This window comes from Lynx canadensis, chromosome B4, assembly GCF_007474595.2.
Source record: "Lynx canadensis isolate LIC74 chromosome B4, mLynCan4.pri.v2, whole genome shotgun sequence".
Lineage (NCBI taxonomy): Eukaryota > Metazoa > Chordata > Mammalia > Carnivora > Felidae > Lynx > Lynx canadensis.
The window spans coordinates 79,887,140-79,899,069 of record NC_044309.1 but is presented as its reverse complement, the minus strand read 5'-3'; the positions used below and the strand labels follow the sequence as shown (position 1 = coordinate 79,899,069).

General features: G+C 51.9%; 1 long non-coding RNA gene across 1 annotated transcript; it reads left to right on the top strand.

Annotated features, from left to right (window-relative positions):
- Positions 1-2,312: 2,312 nt before the first annotated feature.
- LOC115519074 lies at positions 2,313-7,819 on the top strand. The gene is made up of 2 exons (XR_003970390.1): positions 2,313-3,313; positions 7,516-7,819. It is a non-coding gene; the product is annotated as an uncharacterized LOC115519074 (long non-coding RNA).
- Positions 7,820-11,930: the final 4,111 nt, after the last annotated feature.

The following is an 11,930-nucleotide window of genomic DNA, read 5'->3' as shown; positions in this document are numbered from 1 at the left end:
CCGGGAGGCCCTTCCTCTGTCCCCAGCGCTGGGGCTTTTTCGAATCTTTTCTTCCCTCGCTGGTCTTTTATCTTTGTGGTTCTCAAATTTTCTAGTCCTTTGTGCTGTTTCCTCAACCTTCTTTCCTTTGTTTCTAAGTCCTCTCTCTGCAATGGAAATTTAGCCTAAAACTGCCCCCTCCTCAAGCTGGGGCTCTGTCCTGTGTCAGGCCAGCCATCCTTCATGCCATTCTTTGTCGACTTCCCCCCAACTTGGGGGCCAAATGCAAGGGCCCAGGAATGGGACGGTTCCCCCTAGTTGGGAAGTCAGGGCTGAGTCCACAGCTCCCCACTACAGGCTTAGAGGAGCCTTGCCAAATTGTTGTCTCTCCATCAATCCTAATAAAAAAGAGAAAGAGGAAGAAAAGAAAGGGAAGAGTAAAAGAGAGAGAGCCCCGCAGATTATGGGAGGAGGTAGGGGGAGTGTTGGGGAGGTAGGGGCAAAACAAGACTGGATTCATCAAGAGGGGGACAAAGCCCAGAGCCAGGCACCTCCTCTTGGTGCACCCAGCGCCTAGGCAGCTCCCCTATCAGCTCTGGGATTGTGGCAGCCCGAGACCTTCCACTCAAGTCCTCTGGGCTGGAGAGGTGGTAGGGCCACAGAACGGGAGGAAAGAAAAGGGCTTAGTTTGGGTATCAATCACCTTCATGTCTGCCCCTGGATAGTCCTTCTCAAGACCAGGTCCCTAGGCAGTGCGGGGCTGCGACCCTCCTAAACCTCTTAGCCAGGAGGGCCCAATTCCGGGGGCTCGGGTAGGAGCAGGTGCCGGACAGCCAGCCGCTGCATCACCAGCAGAAAAACCCCGGGCGCAGCGAAAACAAAGGCCTGGGCGATTCTGCAGCTCCTAACAGAGCAGGGCCAAGCAGCCTCTGGAAGTTCGGGCTGGGCAGGGGCCAGGGACACCACGCGCTGGCGTGGGAATTGTCCCTCCTGGGATGCACAACCCCTCCTGGCCCTTTCCAAGAACTGGTTCAAATTTGCCCTCAGCAGCCTGCCTGGTTTTTTAGGGCAGGACGCACAAACCTCCGGTGCAACGGAGACCATCCGGTTTGGGCCGGGCCTCCCCTTCCAAGAACACAGGGCTCTGAGAGTTACCCCCCCCCACCCCGCCCCGCCCTGCCAGTGCACCTGCAGCGGCCTCCGCCCTCACCTGCTTTCCCAGATCACGCCGCAAGCCCCCGCCCTGGCTTGCCTACTCCCCCCACTCTCAACCCGGGGACCCCCAAGTTCAGTCGCGCCTTCCCAACCCACCCTCTGCAACTTGACTCCTTTTAGAAGAGCCATCTCTTCCTCCCAGGACTTCTCTTGTGTGTAGATGAGGGGCAATCTCAGCTCCGGAACTGGGTAAGGGGCTCATCTCTTTGCCCTCCCTTGAGCGCTGGAGAAAGTAGGAAGATTGTGCTGGGGGTGGGGGGTGGAGGGGAGAAGCACTCCTCTGACTTCATCTTAAGGAGATGGGTCTCTGGATCAAAATGGGTTTACAAGGAAAAGAAGAAGAAATGTGGGAGTTGTTCCCTCTCTCGTGTCATTATTAACTTAAAATAATGCCCGCGAAAGGTCCCGGGGCAGCAGGGGCGAGGTCTTCCAGAGCTGAGGCTCTAGACTGATAACCCCGCCCCCCACCCCAGCAGAGTGGGAAACTATTTTCGGCTAGTACTTCTCTCCCTTTCCGCCGGGAGACCCTGTGGGGGATCTCCAAGCGTCTCTAAGAGTTTGCTGGGTGAGCAGGTTCGGGACACTGACAATTCACCCTGACTGGGAGATAAGCAAACAGATCCTTCCTCCAGTATGGGGATCGCCGCAGCCCTCCTTCCCACATTAAGCGTCAAAACCCCAACTCTACTCTCTTCTCCACCTTCCTTCAAAAAACTTTCCTGAAGTTTCCGCCAAGTTGCTGTTGGGGAAAGAAGAAACCAGACTCTTTGGGTCTCCAGGCCCCCAATTTCTCCCGTCCTCCCCAGTTTCACAAGTAATCCTCCTACCTCTGCCAGCTGCCACTGGAGTCCCCAAACTCGGGGGAGGAAAGTCGCTCTGGACCCATTTTTTTTTTTTTAATTTTTTTTTCAACGTTTATTTATTTTTTGGGACAGAGAGAGACAGAGCATGAACGGGGGAGGGGCAGAGAGAGAGGGAGACACAGAATCGGAAACAGGATCCAGGCTCTGAGCCATCAGCCCAGAGCCTGACGCGGGGCTCGAACTCACGGACCGCGAGATCGTGACCTGGCTGAAGTCGGACGCTCAACCGACTGTGCCACCCAGGCGCCCCTGGACCCATTTATTTGACAGATGCCCTGCCCCAACCCAAATTCCTCCAAGGGTGGGCAGATTAGTATCTGCCGGTAGGGGAAGCGGGATGGAGTAAGGAGGAGAGAGACAGAGAGAGGAGAGACAGATTGTCCTCAGGCGGAAACGCACGCACCCCTCCAGAGCCCGGCTCACCTGCCCCAGACGGACTCCTCTTGATTTTTAATCCGTTCAAAAGTTTGTCCTTCTCTCAAACAGTCCCAGGAGGGGCGCAAATTTGGCAGTCGGGGTGCCCCTGAGGGCGCAGGCGCCTGATCCGGAGCGAGCCCCAGGGAAGCACCTTCCCCAAAGTGTGGGCTGAAGCAGTGATCCGGGGAGGATATTCAAGCGCCCGGGACAAGGGGCCAGGCTGCTTGCCCTGGGACCGCCGCGGGCCGAGTGGGCGCTGTAAGAGGGAGTGGCCAGCGGGGCCGGCTCGGCCCGGGGAACTGGGAGGAGAGGACCCTGGGTCCCTGGCGACGTCTGTTAGCTTCCTCCAGTGTGTGCCCTCCCGGGTGTGTCCCAGCCAACAACATTCTTTCAACCCCTTCTGGGCCGGCCACTCAGGGCCGGGACAAGGCGAAGAAGGAGAGTGAGGGGGCGAAGAGACCCCCCCTCGTTAGCCCCTCCCTAAACCCCGCGCCACCGGTCCCCCCCTTTCCTGCCCAGAGCCAAGGGACAGACAGAGAATTGCAACTAGAAATTCGATCGATTGGTACGAGGGACCACGTGGTCCAGGGTTGGCCAATGACCAGGACGCCCGGGATGAGCTAATAATGGAAGCAATTTGTAACTTTCAGTAGCTCTCTAGGCCTGAGTACTGGAGGGAGGGAGACGCGCCGAGGTGGGGAGGTGGGTACCCCTAGTCCTTGTACTCTCCTCTCTCGAGCAGGGGCACCCGGAGGCCCTATTCCTCTTTATCCCCAACACCGAGACACTCGCAGGGTCCCGCGCCCACTTCTGTACGGCGGCCGCCGCTCCAGAGCAAGGTAAGCCGGTCTTCCACCCCTGAAACACCCCCTCCCCCATCCTTTCTGGCACCTGCAAACTACGTCCCCCTTCCTGCCCCATTACGCAATTTAAATCCGATTTTCTTTTTCTCGCAGTTGAAAGGAAGGGATCCTTTTATTTATTGTTTGTTTGTATAATCTGTTTCAGATTTGGGCAAAGATTAAATTCGGATTAGTATAGTTTTCTCAGGGGAGGGTGGGTGGTACTTTTTAGATCAATTTTGTATTTCCTTCTTTTGGGGAGGAGCATTCTGCTTACGGAGAGTTTACTTTTCTTTGGGGGTGAGTTACACCTTCTGTTTTTGCAAGTTTCACTTCTCTGATGATGTCAATTTCCCGCCTTTCTCCATCCCATTTTTCAATTTCAATATTTACCAATAATCAGTTAATGGATCTCAAGTTTCTTTCTTTTTTCTCCTTCCTCACTCGTTTTTTAGCTGTTGCTGAATCTCCATGATTTTTTTTTCCCTCCGTGTGAAACTGTTAGTCTTGTGTTGATTTCTCTTTTTGTTTGGTAAATGAATTTATTGTTTGGGAAGCTCTATGGGGGTGTGAACAAGGTCTCTTTTGATTAATTCCAACCCCCTCCTCTTTTGAAGAATAATTTACTTGAAGTAGTTTATGCTTTATCCTCATTTTTGTTTAATCTCTCAATTTTGATGTATTTTACCTCCTTTTAAAACCTGACTTGTTCTTTAAATTTAATCTTTACATGTTAAACCGTTTTTAAAGTTTTTATTTAATAAACTTCACCATTTTATACATTGGCTTACCCTTCCCCAGCCTCCTTTGCACTCCTTTCTCCTTCATTTCAGGACCCTCACCCCCAACCTCCACAATTCCCAGCTTCAAATTTGACTCACCCTGCCAGCCAAAGAGGGACACCTAGGAAGAAGCAATGTCCTGCTTGGGTCAAAGCCTACATTCAGGGTTCTAGTTCTCCCCCCCTCCCCCATCGAGCCAGCAAAATCAGGGAAAGAAAAATTTCTGTTTGACTTTTTAGTCTAGGACTCAGCTCTTTCTCCTTGCCTTTCTCCTGGGCAACTTTTTGGTACACAAAGTTGAAATCTTAATTCTCATCTTTTCCCTAAATTCTAAGAAAAGTACAAGCAGATCTTTGTACCTCCCCTAAATGTCAGCAGCTAGCTTAGGGTAAGCCTTTTGGGTTTCTTACCTTCTGGAAGAGGATTCCCAGAAGAAACACAATGTTTAGTCCTCTCTTTTACTTTTGATTAAGGTGGAGGTGGCAGGGATCAGGGCACCCCCATTTTGATCTCTGGCTCTGGCTTTGAACGGACACAAAGAAGGAAGGGCGAGCTGGCCTGAGACTCGATCACTTCTGGTCGGAGAGGTCTGGCTTAGGATAGTTTGGGGTAAATCTCACCTCTGAGGAGATTCTTATTTAGCAGTACTGTGAAGTAAACCATCAAAATGGTGTGATGAGGTTTTCAGCCTGTTTAGATCCAGTGCAAGTACAAAAATAAAATTGTTAGAGTAATCTGTTTCCCCAAGATCCACCTCCTGCGACTTTGTCTGTTTCCCGGAGGGAAACAGAACCCAACTGGGCAGAAGTAAAACTGCCACTGCCATTGCCCCTCCCCTCCGGGTTCTCCAGCTCCGTCATCACATTGACATTCTGGGCACATTTGGCCCAGCCCCCGTCCCCCGCTTCTCCCAAGTATGAATCTAAATTACTATTAATAAGGGGCCGCTCCAAGTTAATTGGCATTAAAAGAATTCATTTCAATTTGTTAATATTAAATGAACGCTCTGCACTTTAGCTCCCTTCTTCGCCCTGGATTCCCAGATGAGTGATGGCAAGTGGGGGTGGGGGAATAGAATGAGGATTTTATTTCTGACTCTCCAGCCTAGTCACTGCGGTGCCTCCCCTGGGGGCTGGAGATCAAGGCTCAGTGGGGGGGCCTGATTGGGGAACGTCCGGTGCTCTTTTTTTTTTTTTTTTTTAAGTGAAATTCATCTGATTCTGTGGGAGCTGCAAATGTGGGAGAGGGCAGAGGGGAGCTGAGGGAGAGGGACAGTAGGGTTTGGGGGTAGTTTTGGTGGAGGGATGGGGGACTGTGGAGGGGTGGGGGAGTGGGGAGGAAAAGAGACAGAAATGCATGGGAGTGGTAGGAGCATAAGGGTTGTGGGCTGTGGGGGTAAAGCATATTTGTTGAGGAAGGTGCTAAAACCCACCTAGAGAAGGAGGAGCTGGGGGTGAGGGTGGGAGATGTGGGGTAAAGCAGCTAGGGGATCTGAAGCTATCTAGCTGTGTGACTTTCGGCAAGTTGCTTAACTTTGCTCCCTTAAGTTTCTTGATCTGTAAAACTGGAATAATATTAACAGTAGCTATCTCAGGGGTTGTTTGGGATTTGATGAAATCCACGTGATGTGTTTTCCACGGGGCTTGGCACCTGGAAACTACCAGTAAATGCTAGCTCTTATTATAAAAATTTTTTTCTAACATTTATTTATTTTTGAGACAGAGAGAGACAGAGCATGAACGGGGGAGGGGCAGAGAGAGAGGGAGACACGGAATCAGAAGCAGGCTCCAGGTTCTGAGCCATTAGCCCAGAGCCCGACGCGGGGCTCGGACCCACGGACCACGAGATCGTGACCTGAGCTGAAGTCGGACACTTAACCGACTGAGCCACCCAGGCGCCCTGGTGCTAGCTCTCATTATAGCAGAATGGTTAAGAGCCTGGATTCTGGAGCCCGACTGCCTGGTTTTGAATCTCAGCCCTGCCTTAGGCTAGCTGTATGACCTGGGGCAAGTTACTTTACCTTTCCAGACGACAGTTTCCTCATCTGCAAAATGGAGTTAATAGTCCTAGTGCACAGGCTGTTGTGGAAGTGAAATGAGTCCGTGTGTGTGACGTGAAGTGAAATGAGTCCGTGTGTGTGACGTGCCCGGAACAGTGTCAGTAGAGTGGGCACTGTGTCAGCATTAGTTATTATGGATGTTGCTTTTCTGACCTGAGAAGGTTGGAGATAGAGGCGTGGAACCCCTTCGAGGTTAAGGGCTCAATGGATTCTCTAAGCCTGATCAGCTCAACCCACTGATCTAACAGCTGGGGTGTACACAGTGGGGGCAGGAGAGAACGAAGCCCTGGGGCTCTGGAGGCTGGGATGCCTGAGTTCTTCCCCAGCCTCTGCTGTGGCTCTTGGCTTGGCCGTCCCTCTCAGTGCCCAGAGACTTCAAGGGGAAGTCACTTCTTTTTTTCCCTGTGGCGGCCATGCTGGGGGAACTACTTTCTCGGTCTAATACCCCCCTTGAGTCAAGAGTGAGTCTCTGGAGTGGGGGCTGGGGTGGGAAGTGGCTAAGTGGGAATGTTTTGGAATGCTTAGTTAGGGAAGACTTGCCGGAGGTGGAAAGCACAGATCCAGGTGGGTTCAGGTGGGAAGGCAGTGAGGACGGGGGTAACAAAGAGGGCGGGGGGGGGGGGATGGTACACTGGCCAGGAAGGGGAGGGAGAAAAGGCCACGCAAAGGCTGGATGAGGCCAGGGGGCAAGGATCAGGTTGGCTTTGCTGGCGCCAAGTAAAATCGGTTACGTTTCTTGAAGACCTACTCTGTGCCCGGGCACAGCGTTATAGACTGGGTGTGTCCTGTTCGATGCTCACAACAACCCTGACAAGCGAGTGTCTTATTCCTGTTTCCAGAAGAGTCTGTTGAAGCTCAGAGAGCTGCCCCATTTCGGGTCACACATTTGGTAGCTGGATTTGCCCGGCACTGACCCCCATGCCTGAGCTGCCTGCAAAGCATGGCCTCCTCCCTTCCCTGGGGCTCGCCTCCCATTCCTACTGTGTCCCCGCGTTTGTAGTCACACTTAGTGACTGGGAACAGAGGGTAGACAATGGGACAGGACCACAAGAAAGCGGCAGATGGGCAGTGGGGGCAGAAGCTTGTCTCACATGTTTGTGAAGAAGATGGATGGAGGGGTATTCTCCCTGGACCAAGGCCTCCAAGTCACTGTCCTGTGACTGCTGTTCTTGGCATGACAGCCATCGGGGAGCACAGTGACCTCATGGGGGATCACATTGTTTTCTGGACTGTGGTCTCTAGCCCCCCTCCTTTGAGAGGGGAAGGGGAAGAGGGTGGTTCAGGTGTGGGTCTGAGCCCTGGATGAAGACCACTAGTTGTTCAATAAAACCCCTTCTCTCCTTGTTGCTTGAAAGCAGACGGCCTTGCGGCTGGACACCCATTTCGTGGCTGCACTTGCTGCCAGGTGTGGCCAGAGGGGAGTGGGAGCCAAGTAATGTCATCAGAGCCTTAAGACATTGGGTAAGTTCTTCTTTCGCGAGCTGGACCCGATGCACCTGGGACTGAGCTTTGACCATGCACTTGAGGAGAAGTCCCTAAGAGAGAGCAAAGCAACCACATGGAAGGAAGCCACGTCTCCGACTGACCAGGTGGAACCGAACTGCCTGCCGTCGAGAACTGCTCCACTGAGACTGTTACACGAAGAATAAACTTGGTTTCTCTAAGTTCCTGTGTCTGGGGGCCTCTCTCTTATGGCAGTTTTGCCTTCGTCTTTCCTGACGTACCTCCTTACACCAGATTTGTGGTTCAGACTCACCGGCAGGATCACATCAGGTCAGGGAATAGTTACAATAATGACATGTACTGAGTGCCAGATATGACGCACGTTAGTTAATATAACCCTCGTGACAGTCCTCCGAGAGAGGGATCACTATTATTCTCACTTACACGCGAGGAAACTGAGGCCCAGAGGAGATAAGTGATGTGCCAGTGGATACACAGTAAGTGGTAGAACTGGGGTCCCAACCTCGAGTGTGCAGAGCCCGAGTTCTCTATACGGGGCAAGTCCCCTCCTGCAGACGGAGAAGGAGGGGACCTTGGAGATCATGTAACACTTGGCCAGACCCCTTCACAGTCATGACAGGGGCCTCGGCATTTCTCACCCCGCCCTCATTTGAACCCAGGAAGTTCAGCGGGACACCCCATGTTAGCTGTTGGGTTGCTCCTTAAGATTTTGAGGGGCGCCTGGACGGCTCAGTGGGTTAAGTGTCCGGCTCTTGATTTCGGCTCAGGTCACGATCGCCCGGTTCATGAGTTCGAGCCCTGCATCGGGCTCTGCATTGATAGCGAGGAGCCTGCTTGGGATTCTCTCTCCCCTTCTGTCTGCCCCTCCCCCGCTCATGCTTGCTCGCTCTCAAAATAAATAAACCTTAAAGAAAGGATTTTATTTAGAGAAAGGACCCCATAGCTAAAACCAGTTTTGACCCCCTGATCGGTTTCATCTCCCCCCCACCCCCTGCTTTGTTACAGATGAGGCCCAGAGAGAGGACGTGACTGTTTAAGGTCACACTTCGTTTTTCTGTCCATTTTCTGAATCCAAGATGAATTCTCTTCCCACCCCATCAGCTGCCTCAACCAGCAGCAAGGACAGAAATAACCCAAACCAGGCAGGGGGCCTGTATCTCATCTGATATGCTTCGGGATAGCCAAGCCATGCTTCCCTAATTTCCCCTGTGCCCCTCCTGTTGGATATCTGCCTCAGAGACCCGCCTCTCTGGGCCTGCACCTTTTCTCCAGCCGCCTCCTCACGCAGATGGTCAAACATGCGGAGGGAAAGGAGAGCAGGGGCCAGAGCCAAGATCCCTGACTCCTTCAAGTCTTTCCACATTTATATCTCCCTCCTCCCGCCCAGGCCCCTTCTGAGTAGCCCACCAGGGAGGAGAAGGGGGAAAACTATCATAAATTTCCCCTATTTATACAAGAAGACAGAATGTTTCTTGTGCCAGAAAAAACACAGAGAGGGAGCTGTCAGGGGAGAAGAGACCCAGCCCCATACCTTCTGGGGCCAATTTATCTTCCCGAGTCGTGGCTTGGGGCTACCATAACCCTGCCTGTGTGATGTGCAGGCTCTGGCTTGAGGGCGCAGCCAGGACTGACAGGCCTCGAGCTTTGTTTCTGAGCACAGCCCTCCTGCTCCCTCTCAAAGCCCCTTCCCCTCCTCGCTTGCTCGCTTGCTCTTTAAACAGGTTTCTTGAGAAATAATTCACATACCGTACAATTCACCATTCAGGCGTATGATTTGGTGGTTTCAGTGTATTCACAGATAACGTGCAACTATGAGCACAATTTGAGAACTTTCATCACCCCCGAAAGAAATCTCATACCCGTTACTTATCACCTTCGTGTCCCCCCAGACCCCCTCCCAAGCCCTAAGCAACCACTAACCTGCTTTCCGTCCCTGTCGATTTCCCTGTTCTGGACTTCCCCGTAAAGGGAATCTTGATGTGTGGTCTTTGTGATTGGCTGATCTCGCTTAGCATAATGTTTGCGAGGGCCATCCGTGCTGCAGCGTGTAGCAGTACTTCGGCGTAGCTCAGGCCTTTTCACGGCCGAATAATATTCCATCGTATGGATATGCCTCACTGTGTGGATCCACTCTTCAGCTGATGGATATTTGGGTTGTTTCCACCCTTTACTCTTATGTCTCTGGACAGCCTGGATCACACAAAGTGAGGTCTGTGGGCAAGAACGAGTGTGTCTTACATGTGGGAGCACCCGATATCCACAAAAGCAGGGGCCTTACTTAGGTCATGTCTTCATGTTAGTTACGTACCCACTAGCTGGAATTTCCCTCCCTCTGTTAAGTTACTAAGAAGGGGCTGCTCCTTCCATTTGCCATCAATTCTTTTTTTTATCATCCTTATTTTGGTCACTTGCTGTATTCCTCAGAGTGGGGGACTCGAACCCTTCTCCAGGTCTTTTAGAGACACCTAAGCAGTTGCATGGATATCTTCCCACTGGGGAAAAGGTTCCTGGAGTCTGGGCTCCAGTGGTCCTCCGGTATCTCACAGCTGGAGGAAGGTCTGTGGAGGCTCCAGGTCAAGGGAAAGTTTTGTTCCTGGAGGCGTGACTGAGCCCAGAATGCAGGCCTCCTGCCCCTACCTCCTTTCAGTCTTTTACTTTACTTTTTAAAAAACTGTAATGTTTATTTTAGAGAGAGAGAGAAACAGCACGAAAGGGTGGGGGAGCAGAGAGGGAGGGAGACCCAGAATCCGAAGCAGGCTCCAGGCTCCGAGCTATCAGCACAGAGCCCAACATGGGGTTCGAACTCGCAAACCGTGAGATCATGACCTGAGCCGAAGTCAGACGCTCAACCGACTGAGCCACCCAGGAGCACCCGCCATTTCAGTCTTGCAGACGTGCCTTGGGCTCCGTCCGTTCACTTACCTACCTAGCCAGTCTTCACTAAGTATCCAGTGAACTCCACAGACTCCGCCACCGACCCCGTAAGCCTCGCAGTTCCGGTGGTGAGAGCCAAATACGAGTGAGCAAAATAACGGCAAGTTGTACAAATTCTGCAACATTTGCTGAATGAACGAACGCATGAACCCTTAGTATGTTCCCTGGAAAGAAACTGTAAACATCGGAGTTATAAATCACTTGTGTCGCCACCACCTTTCCTGGTGTAGATAGATGTCAGCCCTTCTCCATCCCTCGGAGGGGATGGTGTGCGGATAATGCAAAATATTAGCTCAAGTGGCTGCCGTTTATTGGACTCGCCATGTACCAAGGGAGTTATATATGTCACCGATTTTCACCCTTTTAATTAGGTATAATTATCCCCATTTTGAGGATGAGAAAAACTGAGACTCCAAGAGTCTTTGAAATCCCATAGGTAGCAGTATATGGCAGAACATTTGTACTTTGCTCTGGGATGTGTATTTGTTCTCATTCCCAGCTCTCCATATTCAAGACAAACCCATTTCTTTCCGAGGCCCTGGTACAGAGGAGCTGGCCGCCCTCCCCTGTCCTGCCCCTCCTGCTCAAAGGAAAACGGGCCGACACGGAGGTGTGTGTCCCTCTCTCACAGCTTGTGTCCACTGGCTATACCTGCCTCGCAGGTGGGAAGGGAAGGACCAGCCATTTCCCTTGCTCTGTGGGAGGGACCCGTGAGACGCCTGGATGTTGTCCACCAAAGACTCGAACAGGCCAAAGAGCTGACTGACGTTGGCAAGAAGGGGACCTCCATGAGGCAGATAATCAGAAGTTGACGACTGGGGCGCCTGGATGCCTCAGTCGGTTGAGCGTCCAACTTAGTCTCGGGTCATTGTCTCACAGTCCGTGGGTTCAAGCCCCGCGTCAGGCTCTGTGCTGACAGCTCAGGGCCTGGAGCCTGCTTCAGATTCTGTGTCTCCCTCTCTCTCTCTGCCCCTCCCCTGCTCATGCTCTGTCTCTCTCTGTCTCAAAAACAAATAAAAACATTAAAAAAAAAAAAAGAAGTTGACGACTGACAGTCCTTGAACATCCCTCCCTGCCGCCTCCTGCTAAATCAGGCCACTCCCGTGGTCTTGACGACAAATAACAAGCTTTCACACGTTCTAATTTTCACGTGCGTTAGCTCCCTGCTCACAACAGACCTGCGGGGTAGCTAAGGCTGGCCTTGTTCCAGAAAAAGAAAGTTTGTGGGGCTAGCGTCCACAAAGCGTCCTGCTCAACTTCATGTAATGAAATTTATGTATGTAATGAATTATGTATGCAATGTACGTATGTAATGACATTATTTATGTATGGACCGCGTACTCTGAAATATTTCACGACTGTTAGCCCATCTCCT